Genomic DNA, 20896 nt, shown 5'->3' with positions numbered 1-20896 from the left:
CCAGTAACAACACTTTTCATTCTAGGAGTAGGAGCTTGGTGTATTTGGTTGCTTACTGCACACAAAACAAATTCCAATTAGAAATGCCTCACGGATCTTTACGGGGAGGAAACAGATCGAGCTAAGTTTGCTTACTGAGTTACGCTTCTTAAGTTACAGTTGAGCAGGCGTGATGCATGGACTGCTCTTTAAAGGAAGGTCTCGAACTGCCATTTTCATCTCCTTAGGACAAAACAGTTCAATCAGGACTACGAAGCAAGAAATAGCCCCACACATTGCAAAACCTGGTATTCAATTGTGTGAACTCAATATGTTTTAGGACATCTAAGAATAAAACATCTTGACAGGCTGTTAGGGTCAGGGAGATGTTCCCAGGAGATAAAGCTGTTGTTTAACTACAGAATCAAGGCATTTAGGTAATTTCATTTTATTTATAGAAAATAAATGCCCTCGGGGGAAAATTACAGGTAATTGCTAATAACGAGTCGATGGATTTAAATGCCGGTTGTGATCTGACAAAGGTTTCTTCTAGTGCACAGAATGGGCTATCATCCCTCTTAAGTGCAGACAAGGCATTTGCTATGCCTGTTTCTACAACTTCCATATTTTCTGCACTGATTCAGATCAGTTTTGGGGATTGATTTTTGCTGTTTTTAAAGAAGAGACCAAACAAGAAGCAGGCAACATTGGAGTTAGGCTTCCATTGCTGGTAATTAAGTAATTGCTCTGTTAGAGGGATGGAGGTCTGAATAGTCCAGGGGACCATCAACACCCCCTCCCTAAGGGAGGAAGTGTGTGGGGTGGGAACAGGGGGCGGCAGGCCCAGAACCAAGGCTGATCATTGTCTGCCAAGAGTAAGTTTGGGATACAGTCTGACAAGGTGCTGAAATTCAATTACAGTAAATTACTTCAGTTATGACAACAGAGCTGCAGCAACAAAAAAAGGTGTTTAGCATCACCCACTAGTTACTTGCAGAAGCTGGAGTTTAGTTGTTAAGTGCACAGGGGCATTGCTGCAGTTGTCCCTTAGCAAGGAATGAAGAGCCAGGTTCCTGTTCAGCTACAGACCTGATTTCAGGGGAGGTGTAATGCTTTCACTGGATCTCTCTGCCAAAGTATCTTAAAAATTGGGATGTAGAGGCATGTCTCAGAAATACCACAGCCTAAAATAGGGTATTAGTGATGCTAAGTCCATTGATGATATTTAAGGAAAAAAACCTCTAGGGACAAAAAAGATTTTGAGATACATCTTGATTCTCTTTTCATATGCTAATTGTTAACTAAAACGTACATCAATCCTATTCGAACTTGGGCAGCCCCAAAAAGTAGGCACTTAGCTGAAGCACCTTCATTAGGAGCTTGTTTTGTCCAGAGTCTGTCAACAATCAAAAGAAAGAAATAGCCTCATGGTGTTACTCTAAGTCAGTCTAGCCAAGATGTTTGTCAGCTTCTGGAAGAGGCTACCTTTTTCAAAAACTGTCCAGGAAGCCTACAGTGACTGTGTTTCTGATGCAAGCAGCCCATTTTTGAGGGACAAAATCTGACCATAAGTTGCTGGCACAATGCTGTCACTTCACCTGCATGTCTGTCGGATGAAAACTTTTTTTTGTTTATTTGAGGGTTTTTTTAGTGTAAATGACAGAAAATGTACAATGTGGCTTCCAATTGCTTGTGGGTTTTTTTCTTACAAAGAAAGCTTGTTTTTGTGTTTTAGGACAACACAATCACTCACTGCTCTGAGCCAATATATTTTTTTCTAACACACAGCCTAACAAATTGTTCAATATTAACCATGCAGAAAGGTCAGCCAAACACTTGCAGACATCCAGGTCTCCCTCACTGCTCCTTGAGTTCAAAGCGTGGCTCCACTGGGTCTGTCTTGCTGAGCAAGCACAATTCAAACTCTGTACCAGGTAAGCAGATCAAGATTTGACTTTCAGCCTCTTTGTATTGGTGATTACTGAACATTCAACTTTTGATAATACATGAGTGTTAATATAATTTTCCTTCAGGCTGTGCTGAGATTTTCTTTGCTAGGTATGCAGTCAGTGCATGCAATCAAATTTGGCAGTGTTCTGACTGAGCACTTCTGTTTCTATCCCAAAGAGCTTGAATCTTCTGGGATACTTAGGTAAAATAACTCTATTTCTGCTTTAGATTTGTTTAACTGTTTTCTCTGAGATCATATCATGCACTGGCTTCAATGCAGCAAACGCATTCCTCATTTTAAAATCTCCACAGAAGAGCTAACAGCCGTACACCAGTAGCATTTATCGTGGAACAAGTGGTCTCAGTGCCTATAACCACCATCTTCTGTTTTGATGCCTCTTCTCTGTTCACCAGCATACTTCCAAATGGGTATAAGCATACAGATTGTTTAAAATAGCCTTGTGTAATAGATTTACAGTCTCAGCATTTCATCTCGAGACACAAAAGTTTTCACTAACACTTGGGAAAACTTTGTTAAAAAATCACTGCCTGAATTAGACGAGCATTTTCTCTACTGCTTCCATCACTGCATAACAATACTCCTCTTTATTCTGTCCCTTAAATGCAAAGTGCTAAGCCATCAAATTGTACTTCCACTTGCTGATCAATAGGTGTTTCCAGTGGAAAGCTGTGCAACAGCATTCTAGATTTACCTTCTCAGAATTATTTAGAGACAGCTAGTAACTGATTGTATTGAAATTAGAAACACGATGTTGTCAGGTCCAAAGCACACTTGCTGGTGTAATGAATGCAGTGCTGAGGAATGCTTGGGAAGATGTTGAATTCTCCTCTCTTCCTCTCTTCTAGCCGTAAGTACCAAATCACACTCATCTCCACTTTTTTTTTTTTTTTTTTAAGCTGGAAAGGGTGGTAGAGAGTTTCAAATGCCTTTCTTTGAATCATAGCCACTCTAGTCTTCTCCTGCTGTTTCAAGTATCATAAATTCTTTTTATCTCATAAAGAACTCTAAATTAGTTCCCTTTTATTCTGTGGCAAGATCTAGTGTGAGGTGGAAAATTAGAAACCTAAACTGTAATTATTTTCCTTTTACCCTTTGGCAACTGTGTCTCCAAGAAGTGGACAAATCGTGAACATCCCCTTGGAGGAAAAGTGGAATTTGAAATACTTTGGCCCTTCTTACTTTTGAGGATAATGGGGAGTAACTTCAAGGCAAGCCTAGAAATTGCTGTTTTATTCACATGGGACAGGAATGACAATCTGTAACCTGGGAGGGGACACATATGGTGTCTGGATGCTTCCTTGTACGTAGGTGGCTGGGGCTGCAAAGCCCTCCAAGTCTTACACACCCTCCATCAGGGGAACCAGTAAACACATTTCAAACTATGAATCACAGAAAGTGATGGGAAAGGGAAGAAAGGCGAAACACCATCTTGGAAGGCCATTTGAAAATGAAATCTTGTAAATGGTGTCTCATAATTCTGGGTGACCATAAACACTTACCATTACCCAGATGACAAGACAAGAGTTTGTAGATGATCTCTCTGTCTTCAAAAGTGCTTTCTTTATTGGTGAAAGAAGGATTGGGCAAACACAGAAGGGAAAAGAAATTGCCTCTCTCCTAAGAAGGGAGATAGTGAAGAGGCCTTGTTCTTCCTCTCCTGGGATGGAGACATGAGCTTGGCTGGCAAGAGGAGTCCAGAGCTGAAGGATAAGAGAAAGGAGAGAAGAATGCTCCCTGCCAACTCCAGCCATGCAGCTCGTGAGCCACAGGCTTTAACTGTGTTTTAGGCAGGAACCAAACCCTGGTTGCAGTGGATGAAGAAATGGACCTGTCTCCCCAAAGTCTGCTGAGTCTGTGTGAACAAGCAAAGGTGAGTGTCCAGGGAAGTTGCAGACCAAACAGGGAGTTGACTAATCCATTTTGGCTCTTTAGGATAGAAAATCCTGGAATGCAGAGCAACTGGATCTCTTAAAGGAGTGAAATAGAGTTGCACACCTGTGAAAATCCCAGTCTGTGGTCTCTGCTGCAGTATAAAAAGGACCAGAAAGATGATTTCACTCTTCTCACTTCTATTTTAATTTCTATTTGTGATACATTGTTATAATTTTGGAGCCAATTTCATTCGGTCTCCACAGGATGGCTTGAAAACTTGAATCCTGTCTCTCAGTCCAGAGCTGACAGCACTCTGAAGACACAAATTGTGACTTTTCATACACAGCCATCCTATCTCTTCGGTTCAGGCCCAGCTGAAGCATTTCCCATCACTCTTCAAATTCCCAGTATTTTAAAATTTCTGCCAAAATGGCACATCTTCTATGAAAAGAAAGATCCACAGGGATTTAAATGAAGAAATAAAAAGGACTACTATTAAAAAATGGAAATGCAATGCTGAGTTTTATGTACATGAAAGTTGAATATTTTATGCTTTAAATTCATTCAGGGAAGAATATGCTGCAAAATTACTGCTATCATCATATCTTTAGATTACTTTCTGTAGGTAAATTGATAAGAATGACTCCTGCTAAAATCATACATCAGGACAAGTTAGTATTTGCTAAATCTGTATTTCAATAAGCAGTTGAATGACACCTCAGTTCACATACTTATTTCTTGTTGGTTTCGGCTCATGAAAATATTGATCTCATTTACTGCAAGGCAAAGACTGGCTCACAAAGAAATAGAAGTGGTTTTAAAAAACTGCTGTAGTGTGTTAATTCTTTGTAAGATTTTCTGCCTAAATGACTCTCCTCCAGCTAAGAATTATATCACTTTAAACTGAACTGAGCTGAAGCTTTGTAAACTAGTAATTTAAAATACATTGCACTAAGCTGCTGAGACACTAAATGTACAGACAACACGGACTGCAAACACATAAACATTTTTCAGGGCTACAGGCATATGATGTTCTTTAATAAACACAACTATTATATTATACAAAATCAATTTTCACTGAACAGCAAAAACTTAGTCCTGTGTGAAGTGTGTAATACTGAAATGTGATTTATAGTCAACTGAGAAGTCATTTAGTCTTTTAATGATGCTTCATACTAACGTAATGTACTTGGGAGCCATTTCCAGTTACTCTAGCAAGGCTCTACTCCTGTGTTTCCAAGATTGGCTCAAAACCATTAGGAAGTCAAGACATTTATTACCAGAACAGTATGTATGCACAGTTTAGGGTTTATCTCTTCAAATGTGGTTGAGGAGTTGAACCAGATTAGGCTAAGATAGAGTATGCTACAACAGTCGAGACTTGAAAAGTAGATCTTCTAATAAAATAAAAAAATACTTTGACAATTTTTGCAGCAAATTTCACCTCTGAGATATGAAAGCATAGATGCATGGACAGTAACCAAAGCATTTTGCATTAAGCATTTCTTCACAGCTGCTATCCATAAGAATTGGTGCACTACTTCAAAACTGAAAGTCTAATAATTTCCATGTTAAATAGCACTGCAGTTATGAAATTTAAAGTTTGTAGCTGGGCAGCTAAGTAATGGTCGGTTCGTCACACGTTGTCTCTGCTGCTCCTTCATCTGCAGAGGGAAGCAGTCTTGTAGTTATACAAGGGCAATTGGATTACAGAGTAGGCTGCTGTGATTGCTGCTCATTGTGTAACTGAGTGAGAACCCAACATCTCTTGCTCCTCATTTCTCTGAGCTTTCCCCCTTTGTACACCTTTCTTACTACAAGTTATAGGGTTTGTCTGATGGGTATTATTCTGTACAAGAGATAACGCATTACTAAGAGCTCTGAATTGTACTGTAATAAGGCCAGGAGTCTACTCTTCTAAGCTATGTACTGGAATACAGCAACCCCTTGCTTGTTTCTTCTGGTTCTCTCCTCTTCGTGTTTAGTGAACATCTTAGTGCTCTGTACTTTATATCAAATTCTAGCTATCAACTTCTAGCTATTTCTTGAGTATTTCAGTATCACTTCACTGAAGTGAGGCACATGTTTGGCTACTCAGGAAGAGTTTAGGAGTATAGTTAGGTCATGTAGAAAGAAAATTAGAGAGACGAAGGCACAACTTGAACTTAATCTTGTCACTTCTGTGAAGAATAAAAAAAGTCCTTCTACAGATACATCAATAGCAAAAGGAGGGGCAAGGAAAACCTCCATTCTTTATTGGACGTGGGCAGGAATATAGTTATCAAAGATGAGGAAAGGCTGAGGTATTTAACACCTTCTTTACCTCAGTTTTCAACAGTAAGACAGGTTGTCCTGAAGACAGCTGGCTTCTGGAGTTTGTAGAAAGAGATAAGAATCTGAACAGCCCCACTGTAATCCAGGAGGAAACAGTTAGCGACCTGCTGAGCCACTTGGATCCCCACAAGTCTATGGAACCAGACAAGATCCATCCTAGGGTGATGAGGGAGCTGGCAGAAGAGCTCACCAAGTTGCTCTCCATCATCTACCAACAGTCCTGGCTCACTGGGGAGGTCCCAGATGATTGGAAGTTGGCAAATGTCACACCGATCCACAAAAAGGGCCAGAAGGAGGACTTGGGAAACTACAGGGCTGTCAACCTGACCTCAGTGCCTGGCAAGGTTATGGAGCGGTTCATCCTCAGTGCAATCACACAGCACCTACAGGATGGACAAGGGATCAGACCCAGCCAGTACGGGTTTAGGAAGGGCAGGTCCTGTCTGACCAACCTGATCTTTTATGATCAGGTGACCTGCCTGGTGGATGAGGGGAAGGCTATGGATGTGTCTACCTGGGCTTCAGCAAGGCCTTTGACACTGTCTCCCACAGCATACTCCTGAAAAAGCTGGCAGCCCACGGCTTGGACAGGGGCCCTCTGTGCTGGTTTAGGAACTGGCTGGAGGGCCGGGCCCAGAGAGTGGTGGTGAATGGTGCTGCATCCAGTTGGCAGCTGGTCACTAGGGGTGTCCCCCAGGGATCAGTGTTGGGCCTAGCTCTATTTAATATCTTTATTGATGATTTAGATGAGGGAATTAAGTCCACCATCAGCAAATTTGCAGATGACACCAAGTTGGGGGGGAGTGTCAATCAGCTGGAAGGCAGGAGGGACCTGGACAGGCTAGAGAGTTGGGCTGATTCCAGTGGGATGAGGTTCAACAAGGCCAAGTGCTGGATCCTGCACTTTGGCCACAACAACCCCATGCAGTGCTACAGGTTGGGCACAGAGTGGCTGGAGAGCAGCCAGGCAGAAAGGGACCTGGGAGTTTGGATTGACAGGAAGCTGAACATGAGCCAGCAGTGTGCCCAGATGGCCAAGAAGGCCAATGGCATCCTGGCCTGTATTAGGAACAGTCTGGCCAACAGGTCTAGGGAAGTGATTCTTCCCCTGTACTCAGCACTGGTGAGGCCACATCTTGAGTACTGTGTCCAGTTCTGGGCCCCTCAGTTTGGGAAGGATGTTGAGGTGCTGCAGCAGGTCCAGAGGAGAGCAACTAGGCTGGTGAAGGGACTCAAGCACAAGTCCTATGAGGAGAGGCTGAGGGAACTGGGGTTGTTCAGCCTGGAGAAAAGGAGGCTCAGGGGAGACCTCATCACTCTCTACAACTACCTGAAAGGAGGTTGTAGCCAGGTGGACGTCAGTCTCTTCTCCCAGGCAACTATCAGTAAGACAAGAAGGCATGGTCTTCAGCTCTGCCAGGGGAGGTTTAGGTTGGATATTCTTTATTCTGTAAAGAAATTCTTTACAGAAAGGGTAATCATGCATTGGAATGGGCTGCCCAGGGAAGTGGTGGATTCTCCATCCCTGGAGGTTTTTAAGATAAGACTGGATGTGGCACTTAGTGCCATGGTCTAGTAACCACAACGGTGTTGGATCAAGGGTTGGACTTGATGATCTTGGAGGTCCCTTCCAACCCAGTTGATTCTATGATTCTATGATTCTATGATTCTATGATTCTATGATTCTATGATTCTATGATTCTATGATTAACATACAGCCTTGCTTAACCCACATCTGAAATCAAAGGAGGTTTATTTTTTTGAGCAATAAGATGCTCATCTCTTCCTTAGAGTGATATTAGAGAAAGGATAATATTTAGCAGTGTCAAGATCTTAATACTTCTTCCTGAGCAGGAGTTGGACGGTTTAGGTTATTGCCCTCTTTAAGTGATGGATCTTACAACCTCTTCTTTAGAACAAAACATCAGGGGAAAAACAGGAAGCCATATGTGCTACCGCAGCCTTCAGTTCCATGAGATAGTGTTTATGAGACTACTTTGAATATTCTCAAGGTCAGTGATTAGACTTCCACCAGCCACTCTGATTCACCCCTACAGTGTATATCTGCAAATCAAAGAAGGATGAGCGAACTCATAAAGAAGGACGAGCTATACAGCAATTATAATGTGGGTAGCTGAAGGTAGGCGTAACAAAAATGCCACAATGATTAAGCAACACATGTTGGCACATCAATGTTTCAGTTCTCCTCATCCAGCGGGTAACTTCAGAAAGTATTAGTATCTGAGGGATTCTAAGGAAAAAAAGTGTTTGGTATGTCTGCTCATTGGCTATGAGGAAACTCACAAACTGCAGTTAAAGGAGGTATCGATTAAGCTTTGATATATGTGAATTTGAGCAATATGTAAGGAAGTTAAGTAGGCTTATTATCTAAAATTGTTGGGCCTCTAGGAAGGCTATCTACTGTTTGGAACAGCATCTAAAGTAAGCATTTTCCAAGTGTAAATATTTCGTTACAGTGCTCTTTCATACGTGTGCAGAACATAACCCATGCAAAAATTCAGCTTGAAAAAAAAGCTTTGCAGCCCCTGTAACTATTTTCAAATGCATTCATTGCAGGAAGAATGTACGCCCTAACCACCATGGTGCATGTATTCTTCATTCAAACCTATTTTTTGTTTTTAAATTGCAAAACAATTTCTTTGTAGCAAAAAATATTTTGTATATACACGGTGGGGCAGTCCACACACACAGAGAAAAGCAGACCTCTGCCATTATGAAACATACTTGGTAAGAGACAGCAGTAAATGAGTTTTAAATCTCCTAGATATTTAAAAAAATGTGGCATAGTTAGGCATCATCAAGCAATTCCTCTTTTGGGCTGAAACAGGGAAAGGACTCTTTGCAAGGAAAGTGGAGGAGAAACAGTATTTACCAGACCAATTTCTCTGATACCAAGGGGTAGCTATTGAGTGAGCTATGCTTTTTGGGGCATGCTGTCTGAGCAGGTGTCATTTGGGCAATTTATGGACACAAAGGCTGATATGGCACTTTTCTGCCTGAACTGTGTAGCTTAGTCATAGATACAAAGAAAACGTTAATTTTGTCTTTTTATTAACTTAGCATTTAAATTCCTCTAGGTCTGGCTTTCAGGTGGCAAACAGATGTTCACTGAAAGGAAGGCGTCTGTGTCCAATTCTCTTTATTTTTTCTATCTTCAATTCAAATTAGTTTTTAACTTAAAAAGCTGGAAATTTTAAGGAAGACAATCTACTAAACACATCCACTTATTTTTCATGCCTTGTTTTCATTGCTGTCTGAGAGTCTCTTTTCTGTGTGCAAGGGCTTTTCTGGATGTTGCCTCACAGTGGATGTGCTGTAAGGGCAGAGTATCAATGCCTGCAGTGTGTGAGACTTGTCTTAGCATGTTTGCTATTATTATTTCAGCAGGCCAGCAGCAGTTTCCCAAGGATGACAAATGAAAGCAGAAAAATGTGATTTTTCAAAGTATGGCAGGTATCTCCAAAAACAGCTCAGCAAAATTTCACGCCACAGGGAAAGCATGCTTCCCAAAGCTAAGGGCATTCTCCAGACCCATCTCACAGCTGTTGGTGCAGTCAGCACTCTAAGACCTCAAGGTCAGTGGATGCAGTCTCTGGAGACTGCAGCACCACTCCTGTCTCTTAAAAATGCTGACAGGCTTGGTTTGGTGGCAAAGGCTCTGCCCAGTTTACTGTCTTCAAGCCATGCCCCTTACATACTCATGACCTAACTGGTGAGGCATTTCATGTTTGCCTGTAACAAGGTGTTGACACTACCGTTTGTAGCCTCCCTGGGACTAACACAATGTGTTTTGATTTCTAAGTTCTGTTTTACAGTGCTCAAAACAGATCAGGTGTCTCATTTCACACATATCATTGTTCAGCTGCATTCTGCCCTGTTCCTGTTCTTCACCTAACTCGCAGACCATACCATATTTAACACAATCACTTCTCCTACTCCTACACTCCAGAGCAGCATCTTGCATATGCTTTCACGTTATTGCTTCACTTATGTCAAGAATTTCCATTTTTGTTCTCAAATCATTGTCCAGGCTTACTTTGGCCAGTGTTGTGTTGTACCTGTATATGAGCAGTATTAAATGGGGCTGCAGAGTAAACTCTCTAAAAAGCAAATGTCAGCTAAATACCTTCAAGTAGGTGGCCACTCCCCAAAGAAGAGGTAGGAAGGCTCTTAACTGTGAAACATATGTAAACTCAAAGGAGTCTCTGTTGTCAGCTTCACCTATGGCATGATATAATGGAGATGATCCTCAAGGTCCCTTCCAACCCAAACCATTCTATGATTTTATGATACTAAAGCTGTGTAAAAAGAGTGAAGCCTTTTAGCAAAGTTTAACATACAATGGAATAGTAATAGTGGTATGAGTTCTACTATGAGTGTAGGTATAAAACTGTGTTAATTGTAGCCTAGCTTGTACCTCTTCCAAAATGGGATTTATCTTCACCAACAGAAATATTTTTTGTTTCTTTAATGGAGGGCATGGATCCATGAGAAGGTCCTTGCATGGTAGCAAGTGCCAGCTGTCTGCAATAACAGTCTGTCCAGGTATGTTTGGTACATGAAAACTGTGAAGTCCCTAAATGAAAGGCTTCCCCTCCTCACCTATCACCTGCTCCAGGATAGCTGCTTGACCCCAGCAGTCAGTACTAGAGCTAGACCAGGGAGGTCACGTATAAGGGCCTGTGGAGCAAATTCCTGGCCCCAAACTCCGGGGCTAGCACTTGACAGGTAGAAGGCAAGGAAGAAGTTGTTCCATTGTACACCTACAGCAAACCCTTCCCCCTCAACACCCACCTCTTCTACTTCAGCAGAGTAACCTGCTTCTTTCAATCACGAGCAATGAAAATTATGTGACTAATAATCCTATCAGTTCTGTCCTTTCTCACATGCACCCTCTTTTCCCAGTAACCGCTCCGCTTGTGTGCTTTAATGGGGCTGGGAAGCAGGACATGGAGGACAGGGGTGACACACGACCCAGAAGTGGAAGACAACCTTATTTCTGCAGAGGATTTTAATTTCTGTTCCTGTTTGGAAATGGGAAATGCTTTGGTTACCCACAGGCCCACTGTTTGAGTAAAGTAATCCAGCAACCGTATAAGGCATGAAACAAGGATGGTTCTGCCAGAGCTACTCTGTCCTAAACTAACCCACAGCTCCAACTGTACTGGTAAATAAAAGAGGGCTGTGGTGTGCTTGCAAGCTCATCCCCTAATCACCCTTCTGTTTAATTGCTGTTCTGTCTCTGATTTTGCACAACTCTCTGCAATACAAATCTGCTACAAAGGGGAGCAGCCATAACCACTGCAGACCTGAGCCAAATGGCGCTACTTAGCCCTAGGCACAGGAATCAGTCTCTTTCACACTCTTTTCTTCAGCAACATGGAAATGGCTAAAAGTGCAATTAGTCCTTTCTGTTCGATACAAGAATTGATTTTTTTTTTTAAATCTGCACATACAGCAATAACCAGCAAAACATGTCCCTAAGTTATCTAGCCTAATTCCCTACCAGCTCCTATTCAAAGGACACATCTGCACATGCACAAAATTATATGCAGATTTCTGAAAATGTGTATAAACATCTATGTAAGTCTTACAAACTTTTCTTTCCAGCTTTTAACCTTCTGTTGTACTTTGTATTACCAGACAAAGCTTCCTAAAGTTGCACCTGGAGAGGTTTAGATTGGATATTAGGAAAAAATTCTTCACTAAAGCACTGGAACAGGCTGTCCATGGAAGTGGCGGAGTCACCTGGGTCAATGGCTGGACTCGAGGATCTTAAATGTCTTTTCCAAATGAAAGAATTCTATGATCATACTGCCTCTTAAGGAATAACACTCCCCACACAGACCTACCATGGTTATCGCTTCAATGGAAAACCCTTTACCCTTCTCTGCTCTCCTCCATCACACTTTGTGTGATGACTGAATTTCCCCATCAGAAACACCAAGGATAAAAATCTTGGGTGCTTGTTGTTGCATGGGATAGGACTGGTCCATGTGAAGCCAAGGAGATTCATGGTTCCTGGAACTGCAGTAGAAAGAGGGTGTAAGAAAAGTTATTGTCAGGCCAGCTGGGCAACTGTGCATTGATGATTCCATGAAATATTTGCTAGTGGGCTCAGGAGAGTAATTAAAAGCTATCATTCACATATATTGACAGAAGGAAAAAAGAATTTATAGCAGTTAATGATATTATACTCACGGTCTAAAGGAATAATGTAGTTACCATGTCTCAGACAAGTTTACAAACATTACTAATCCTCTCACTTCTGGGAATGTTACATGACCATCAACAAGAAAGAGTAGAAATTCAATGTGTACACACATGCATGACATATTTCTAAACACTGGTGATAAAACTGGTGCTAAATGGTGATAACATTAGATTACCGTTATACAGCAGAGCACTGGGTTTTTTTATTCCCATGCCTTAGACTGGCAAAGTTTACCTACAGATTTGATCACAGGAAAGAATTTTTTTTAAGTACCCCAAACTTGACAATACTTGATCTGCTAGCATACTGTCTGTAATTAGTACTATTTAATTGCTTCTTTAAAATCCCTAATCTATAGCCATCTTGACTTTTACCTTGAATGAAAGTTTTTCTTGGCACTCTCAGGGAAAAAGGGAAAGTGATGATGTCATCAATGTGAATGTGAAGCTTTGGGAAGGGAAAAGCACTAAAATAATACAAGTTGTTGCGATGGTTATCAGTGTCTTCCAACAGAGATTTGTCTCCAGAGCTCAAGACCCTAATGACGCTAAAGAAAGGATCTCGTGAAATATCTGAGTTCAGAAGACTATATGAAGAAAAAGTTCAGATGGATGAGGCACAATGTTCTTTAAACAACTGATGAAAATTTTTGAAGATTAGCCTTTTTTGCTGGTAAATGTGTATTAAACCCTAAGTTGTTATTAAGGTGATATTATCTTAGTGGGTGTGTCATCCAAACAGTATTTTATATGATATGTTGGGAATTTTCCAACAGAAACTATTTTTGGTTAGAAAATGAAGCTTTATCAAAACCACAGCTTTTTTATGGAAATGTACATACCAGTTTTGATACGGATGGAATTTTTGTATCAAAAAATCAAAGAACTAGAGAAGCCTAAGTCATAACAGCCTTCTGGCTTGGCTCATTTATCTGGCTGTGGGAATTGAAGACTGAGGTTTCTGGATGTGCATGGCTCTGCCTGAAAACTTGAAGATCTGTTTTTTACCATCAAGGAAAGTACTTCTTTTACCCAGCTGGGCTGGGATGAGTTGTTTTTTATCTAGAAGCAAGAGAGTGAGAAAATGAGGTTTTGCTATGCAGCTCAGTGGTCATAACTCACACGTGCAGTACCGTTGCCACAGATGCAGTGTGACAATAACACCAAAATACAAGAAAAGAAACCAAAGCTCATGTTGTTATCTCTCTCTCTGGTCAGAAAACAACAAAGATTCAAACACTGATCTGTCTTGTCCCATTTGACTGCTGATTACATCTTGTGACTGCAACCAGACATGGAAAAAGCATTTGGCAGCAGACATCCTCAGAACGTGCTATACCAGAGATATAAAGGACTACAAAAGGAGAAGGAACTCAAGAAGGAAAAAGTATTTCATCTTTCCAAGGGAGTGGCTGACCATGAAAGCACAGACACACACTAGAGAAACACTGTGTGAGGTGTAGGAGGCTGAGGCTTTTGCCTCCACATATCTTATCTCTTGACGGGAGTGCAGGCATTCCAGATTTTCTCCAGGTATCCAGAATTGCTAAGTGAGCATGCCATTGCAATAAAAGAACATGTTGTACAAAGATAATAATTGTGACTTGCTTAACAACTGTGTTATCTTGTATAACCAGGCACAAGAGTAGATAGCATAATCTAAGTATCAATGTGCCTTATGCAATGGGTATAACAAGCTGGAAGTCACGTACTTTGAATTATCATCTATCCATTTGCAATGTAATCATCCCCCTTGAAAAATACATATAGCCAGTCAGATACAAAATTTGTCATGGAATTTATAACAAAAAGTGAAGCCTCATACCTGGTGGAGAAGAGTCACCCACAGTTTCCTTCTGTGCCACAAAAGTAGCTTTTGCAATTGTACTGCCATAAATGAACATCTGCCAATTTAATGCTGTGTTCCCCATTACAAACTGTCATGAGAAATGTAATTTTTGTACTTTGTATTGTGGGAACACCTGACCTTCAAATTAATGTCTTCATACTGATGCTAGCTGAAAGCCCTTCCCTACTGCAATATCAAAAATTCTTTTGTCTGCTTTGTTTCTGTCTCAGGTAGGAGGTCCTTCATTCACTCTGAAGCAAAACAAGAACACTTTTCAAATATTTCCTATCCAGCTTTCATTTCCTTATACATGAATGTTGTTCTCAGACATTTTATGTTGTTTGTACCAGATATAGTCAGAGATAATGCTGTTAATCTTTTTTCTGGTTGTATTTTATATTAAAAATCCAATCACAAATGGCTTTAAGTAGATTAGAATTATTACTTTAGAACCAAAATTCTAACATGAGGCCTGATAGGTTGCTTTGAAAACATTGTTTGCTGTCTCCCAGAATACAATATACTGATTTTCTGTAGTCATGTAACATGTTTACAGAATTCATTAATCATTAACTAGTCTCTTATCGATTTATTTTTATTCTTTATACTAAGCCTTTAAGATTCAGTGTAAAGAATAACCTTTTTTTATTCTTTACCATCCCCTTTTATCAAACAGACATCCGTCTTCTGACTATTTTTAACTGGCATTTTTTCTTTATGAATTCTGAATGAATGAAATGCACACCTTCACCAAGTTAAAACACAGATTATGGATTTCTAATTCTCACTACTTAGAAAAGGGAGCTAAATGATACACAATTCTTGTCCTGAGCCTTGGCCCAGGAATGTACTTCACCCCAGGGTCTTCATCACTCATGTAAACTCAACAACTAATTATGGTCAAAGAGTCAGGAGATCATGTCAGGTGAAGCCAGCTACTGGGGCTGGAGCATGGGGGCTGGTGTTGTTTTTTGAAACCACTTGTGCTTTGCCTTGTCTTACATTTGTAACGTGTAGATGACCTCTTAGATGACATCGAGTTCAAACTGGGATTTCATCCTGTGTCATTTGCTAGATGGGATGAACTGGAACACTGGAACCAAATCTCAAGCTCAGCTCACCTGCTAGTCCTGTACAGGTGTCCCACAATATCCTGCCCAGTGCATTGGTATAGGATGTGTCCAGCAGCAGCTTCCTCTGGGACACTTCTTGTTCTCTACTGAACAATGACTAAAACTGTAGTCTAAGGTACTGTTATAATTACTGAAATATGACTATCAATTTCATTTCTATCTGGGGATTAATCACTGCTGATTAAAATCCCTGTTTTAAAAGGAAAATAAAATTTCTCTGCTTAGAGGCCATCTGTATGCTATATTTGCTTCTCTGTACTTTATATTCTGAAAGAGTTCCAAAGCAATATTTCACCAAAAGGAAGGAGTTGGGATTATGTATGATCTCATTTGCATTCACAGTGTGCCCTGCCTTGTAAGAATATATTTGACTTGCTTCTTTCCTTTGCTAATTCATTTTACTACCATGATATTAGAAATGATGGCTCAAAAAAAGATTGGGTTTTTGTATTGCAATCTTTGGTGTGGACAACCTGAGAAACATATTCCTGAAATTTCTCTTTTCATCCTTCAAAATTGTTTGGTTTTTTTATGTCAGCATGTCTAGAAGAATCATGTAACTACCACTGAATGGCACAATAGGGGAAACTATATTCTCCAGATGCAATAAAAGTTATTGTATTTTATTTCCTATTTTCTGTGGAGGAAATGACTTTTAAAAGCCTCCTATGACTTTGTAAGAAATAAAAAAAAAAAAAGGAAGATAAATTAGTTCCTACAAATTGTACATTTCTATGGCATTCATTTTAATGAAAATGTGCCAGTTTCAGAAGAAGTGGAAGAGGGACTTTCTAAATGCAGTGTTCTCCTTTAATTAGATTTAATCAGATATTTTATAGCACACTGAATGTGTACATATGGGTGTTCAATGAAATTGTTATTACTGTCCTCTCTCTTAAAAGTACATATAAACACAAAAAGACAGACTATATTCACCAAATCTATTGTAATATTTTTAAATTAGAGGCAGATTTTAGTTCAGTCATGATAAAAACCTCAGTTCTCCCGGAGGAATTCTTAAACTTTTAGTCTGATTAACTCTACAACCCATACTATTGATAGCAACAGTAAAAACTTCCTATGTACTGAAACTAGCCCTAAAGAGATAACCTAAATGTTAAATAGCCCCAAATACATTGAAACACATTTGAATTATTTGATTAAATATTTCTAGAAATGCACCTTGCAATCCATGGCTATTGCTATTTTTTCAAAATTATACTAAAATGTATTTTAGAAGATACTTTATCTGAACTAATACTTTATCCATTGACTAGCCTCTTGCCTCTGATAATTATTTGGACTCTATGAAAAGAAAGATTATTTGGCTTGGATCCATAACTCCTCAAAGTCTAGACTCTGTGTAATACGCATCACTTTTATGAGAATCTATGAAGCTTTTCTCTTACATTTCATGAGCTGTAGAGATAAAGGCCTCCTGTAATACAAAATAGGTATTATATTCCTTGAAAAGGACTGTTTGAAAACCTTGTAAAAGAAAGCCCTTCCCCCACCCCCATGCATTCATTTATTATACTTCTAAGGGTTAAATTTTCAAGGTATTGCTCTCCATCTGTATTTGAAGAATTAATCAACAGCTTTAGATGGATTCCATTTTCTTTGAATCATCAAGGAGAAAGTGTTTAAGGCCAGCTGTCAAATTCATTTTTGTTTTGCTCAGGCTGGGTAAAGAGAACTTGTGTTTTTCTTGCTGGCCTTGCACAAAAGTGGATCTGCATATGAACACACTGTGGTTTGGGAAGAGTTAGACTGTTTTCTGCATGCTATGAAATGCTAGTGGCATTTGGAGAGTTGCTAAATTTTTAGCTTGACAATCTGTTGTTGAATGAGTTCTAAAGCTATTTAAGGTCAAGCCCTAGAAGACAATATCTTGATATTAGCATGTGTCCTTTTTTACATCAATACTGATGCAGTATAAAAGACAATATGTGTCATGCAATTTATTTTCAAGCTGGCATATCTTTATGATTTTTCCTTTTTTATAAGAAAATAGGGCCAAATGCAATAATTTTCATGTTTCCCACATCTCCTTGTCACCTTCTGGCCAGTACAGAGGTGCTGACAACAACCTAGGTCTCTGGCTACTGTTTCCCAGCCACATGTCTCAGTTTCCAGCATCATGTCATTAAACTCCTACCAAATCAGAGAAAGAGTGAGGTACGGTTGGGAAGGCTCTGGAAGGTGTGTGTGCTCCCTGGAGTCCAACCCCTTGCCAGAAGGTAGGATCACCTTCTCTATAAGCTAGAGTCCTAACATCAGTTTGTCCATCCTATTTTTAAAAACATCTAATAACAGAGATTCATAACCTCATGGCCAGTGTTACCTGCCAGTGTTCACTACCCTTATCATTAGGACATGCATGAAGAACTGAACTCCTTTCATCCTGCTTAATTCCATTAATTTTGTATCATACTTTCAGTTTTCTTCTCTACTGATTTAAAAAAAAAAAAAAAAAAACAAAAAAACCACAAAAAAACCCAAACAATAAAGTCCTTGAATCTTTTTGCAATTACGAAGTCAGGAACTGCTTTATGCCAGCTAAGTCCTCTGAAGTGCCAAGTGGAGCAGGGGGACTGTTTTAACTGGCCTATATTTAACACTCCTATTTATACATCTCCATATGATGTTTGCCTTTTTTGCACAATGCTGATTCATGTTCTTCTTCTCATCCCCTGTGATTTTCAGATCGCTTTGCAGAACTGCTGCCAAATCATTCATCTCCCTTCCTTCATTTGTTCTCAGTCAAATGTGCCTGCCTCTGTTGAACTGAGTTGGCATAGAAGGGAAAGGTCAGATGGTTTTCACACATTTATCAGGACCATTCTGAAGCCTGAACCAGTTCACTGGTAGCCTTGCAGTCCCTCCAAGCTTGATATCATCTGCAAAATGAAAAATGTGGTCTCCGCTCAATTACTCCATTGATTAGAGTGTCAGGTGCTGAGCAGACCTTCTGCAGAGCAGCAGTCAATACCTCCTCCTCCTCTGGAAGGGAAAAACTGATACTGACTTTGTGTATAAAATTTTCCAAACACTTTTGCAGTCACTTCATAGATGTTTCATCTAGACCATTTTCCCTTCTTTCCTTACAGGAATGTCAGGCTGAGTCAAATATTCTATGTACACAAGACATATAATAGTCTTCTCCTCTAGCTATTAGGGTTGTTGCCCTACCTCCAAGTGTGACTTGGTTTATCCTTTTCTTTCCATTTTGAACAGACAGCAGATCTCTGGGCTGAGAAAAGAAAATGAAGGTAAACAGAGGAAATCTTTGCTTCAATCAGTATATTGCCCCCGATGTCTAAGTAAAGAGTAATTTGTTTAAGAATCCTGTGCAAAGACTAAGCTGATAATCTGCCACCCTTATTCACAGATGAGCGGTCATTCCAGCAGTCATTCCAGCTTGCTTACTACAGAGAAATTTGGGGAAACAGTGTGCATAAACTGCTGGGGATATGACACTTACCAGCAGGCTGAGCTGATGGGGTATACGTCACAGAAAAAAATAGCAACCTGAATAATTGTGCTCAGCTAATAGGTGATAACCTGCTGCAGGTTATAATAACAGCACCATGAGACCTGAGAACACCTAAAGGAGGAAAAAGTCCAGTGGGCTGGTCTCCAACACAGTGTCCAGAAAACTTCCTGTCCTGTGGGAGCTTTCTGCCAGAACTGCTCCTGAAATATTCAGCTATGGACTGGTATGTGAAGTCAAAGAAGGAAGCTGACTCCATAAAGTTTGAGAAAATTAAAATGGATGAGAAGACAGGAAAATTGAGTGAAAACTGAAGTATTTCAAATTTCATAGCTGAAAAAAAGGAGTGCTTATAAGGTGATTGAATCACAGTCTAAATATCTGCACAGACAAGAGCAAACCAGCAGAGATCTTGTAAATGAAAGGTTTATTGGTGCTGGAAGCTGTATCTAGACAAGTTCATCTAGTAAATAATGGAATACATGTCCACTGAAAACCTGTTTGTGCTGGGTTCTCGATCAATGACAATTGTGAAATCCAGACTAGTATGTTTTTCTGGAAGTTGGACTGCAGCTTAGAAGTGCTATTATTCATGTCCTGACTTTAATTCTGTTCATGCACAAGTAGATCAAATGTCATCCCTGTGTTTTAGTGCGTATAGTAATTGCTGTATTGCTTTCCTCTAACATTTGAAAGAACAGGTTGAATAGTAAAGCATTTTTATTAACAGAATCCTGGCATGTCTGGTGAGCCATTGGCCATCTTGAATTCCATGATTTTCATGACTGGCAGGACAGATTCAGTTTCCTAGGGTGAGTAGGGGGAAAGGAGGTATGGGAGTAAACAGCTGCACAGCTACCATCACATCACAAGACCTGGAGGGTAGGGTGGCTGGTGACAAGGGAGGCTGGAAGCCTCTGGCATCCCAGTGCCCCTGGAAGCCTGTGGCTGCAGACCTGGGAAAGCAGTACTGAGCTGGGAAAGCAGTACTAAGCTGGATGTGCTGAATATTTTGCACAGCAGAAAAGGCTCAGAGGAGAACATGGGACACTTGGAGACAATTGTTTTCAAAGGAAGATAGAAAGAAGGAAGAATCTCAGAGCAACCTCTGAGGGTAGTAGTATATAGCAACACCCATTATGGACCTGTTAGAACAGATCCAGAGAAGGATCATGGAAAAATGGTCAGAGGGCAGGAACACCTGTCCTATGAAGAAAAACTAAGAAAACTGGGGTTGTTCAGCCTATAGTAGGAATGTCACTGTCAGGACCTTACTGCAGCCTTTCGATTTATGAAGGAGTCTTATAAGACAGACAGAGAAAAAACATTTTACAAGGGCCTTTAGTGACAGGACAAGTGGCAATGATTTTAAATTGGAAGAGGGTAGGTTTAGGTTGGATATGGGGAAGAAATTTTTTACAAGGAGGATGTTGACACACCAGAGCAGGTTGCCCAGAGAAGTAGTGGATGCCCAATCCCTGGAAGTGCTCAAGGCCAGGTTTGACATGGCTTTGTGATTCTACGTAAATCACAGTGGGGTTCTAGGGAACAGATGTCTGATAACAGTACAACATTCACAGGAAGCTTATTTTTGCCTGTTCCTAATGTTGCAACATTTTGAACACACCACTTCAAACTTTTACTGTTCATCGCCATGCAAAATGAATAATAGGAACCATGTAATTAAAAAGAGGACCACTGTCAAACATAAATAGAGCTGTCTGGCTATCTTTAGAACACTTTATTAACAGCAACATTGGAAAGCGGTATGGTTAAAGGAAGATAAGCCCAGAGGGAGGTATCTGAGAAGCTTTTTAACCAGAAATACTGAGCAGTTTCTAAACAATTTTTATCGAATTTTCAGGCGAAAGGATGAGACTCACATTGAGATATCTTACTTTGTTGAACCTGTTTCTCTTTGATAAAACAGATTTCCATTTGCTAAAGCAGTAACTACTATCCAGGTGCTCCATCTTCCACATACAACCTAGTTATTACCTCTCCCAGTAAATAAGACACATACCTAAATG

At 40.2% G+C, this 20896-nt stretch overlaps 1 long non-coding RNA gene across 1 annotated transcript; it reads left to right on the top strand.

Annotated features, from left to right (window-relative positions):
* The first annotated feature begins 1836 nt into the window (after positions 1–1836).
* On the top strand, positions 1837–19332 carry LOC108499124. Its single transcript, XR_001875431.1, has 6 exons — positions 1837–1913; positions 2710–2798; positions 3739–3821; positions 17448–17613; positions 18611–18645; positions 18765–19332. It is a non-coding gene; the product is annotated as an uncharacterized LOC108499124 (long non-coding RNA).
* The last annotated feature ends 1564 nt before the right edge of the window (positions 19333–20896 follow it).

This window comes from Lepidothrix coronata, unplaced genomic scaffold (genome assembly GCF_001604755.1).
Source record: "Lepidothrix coronata isolate B3197 unplaced genomic scaffold, Lepidothrix_coronata-1.0 Scaffold69, whole genome shotgun sequence".
Classification (NCBI taxonomy): domain Eukaryota; kingdom Metazoa; phylum Chordata; class Aves; order Passeriformes; family Pipridae; genus Lepidothrix; species Lepidothrix coronata.
The sequence above is the reverse complement of the archived record's forward strand: the minus strand, read 5'-3'. Positions and strand labels throughout refer to the sequence as shown.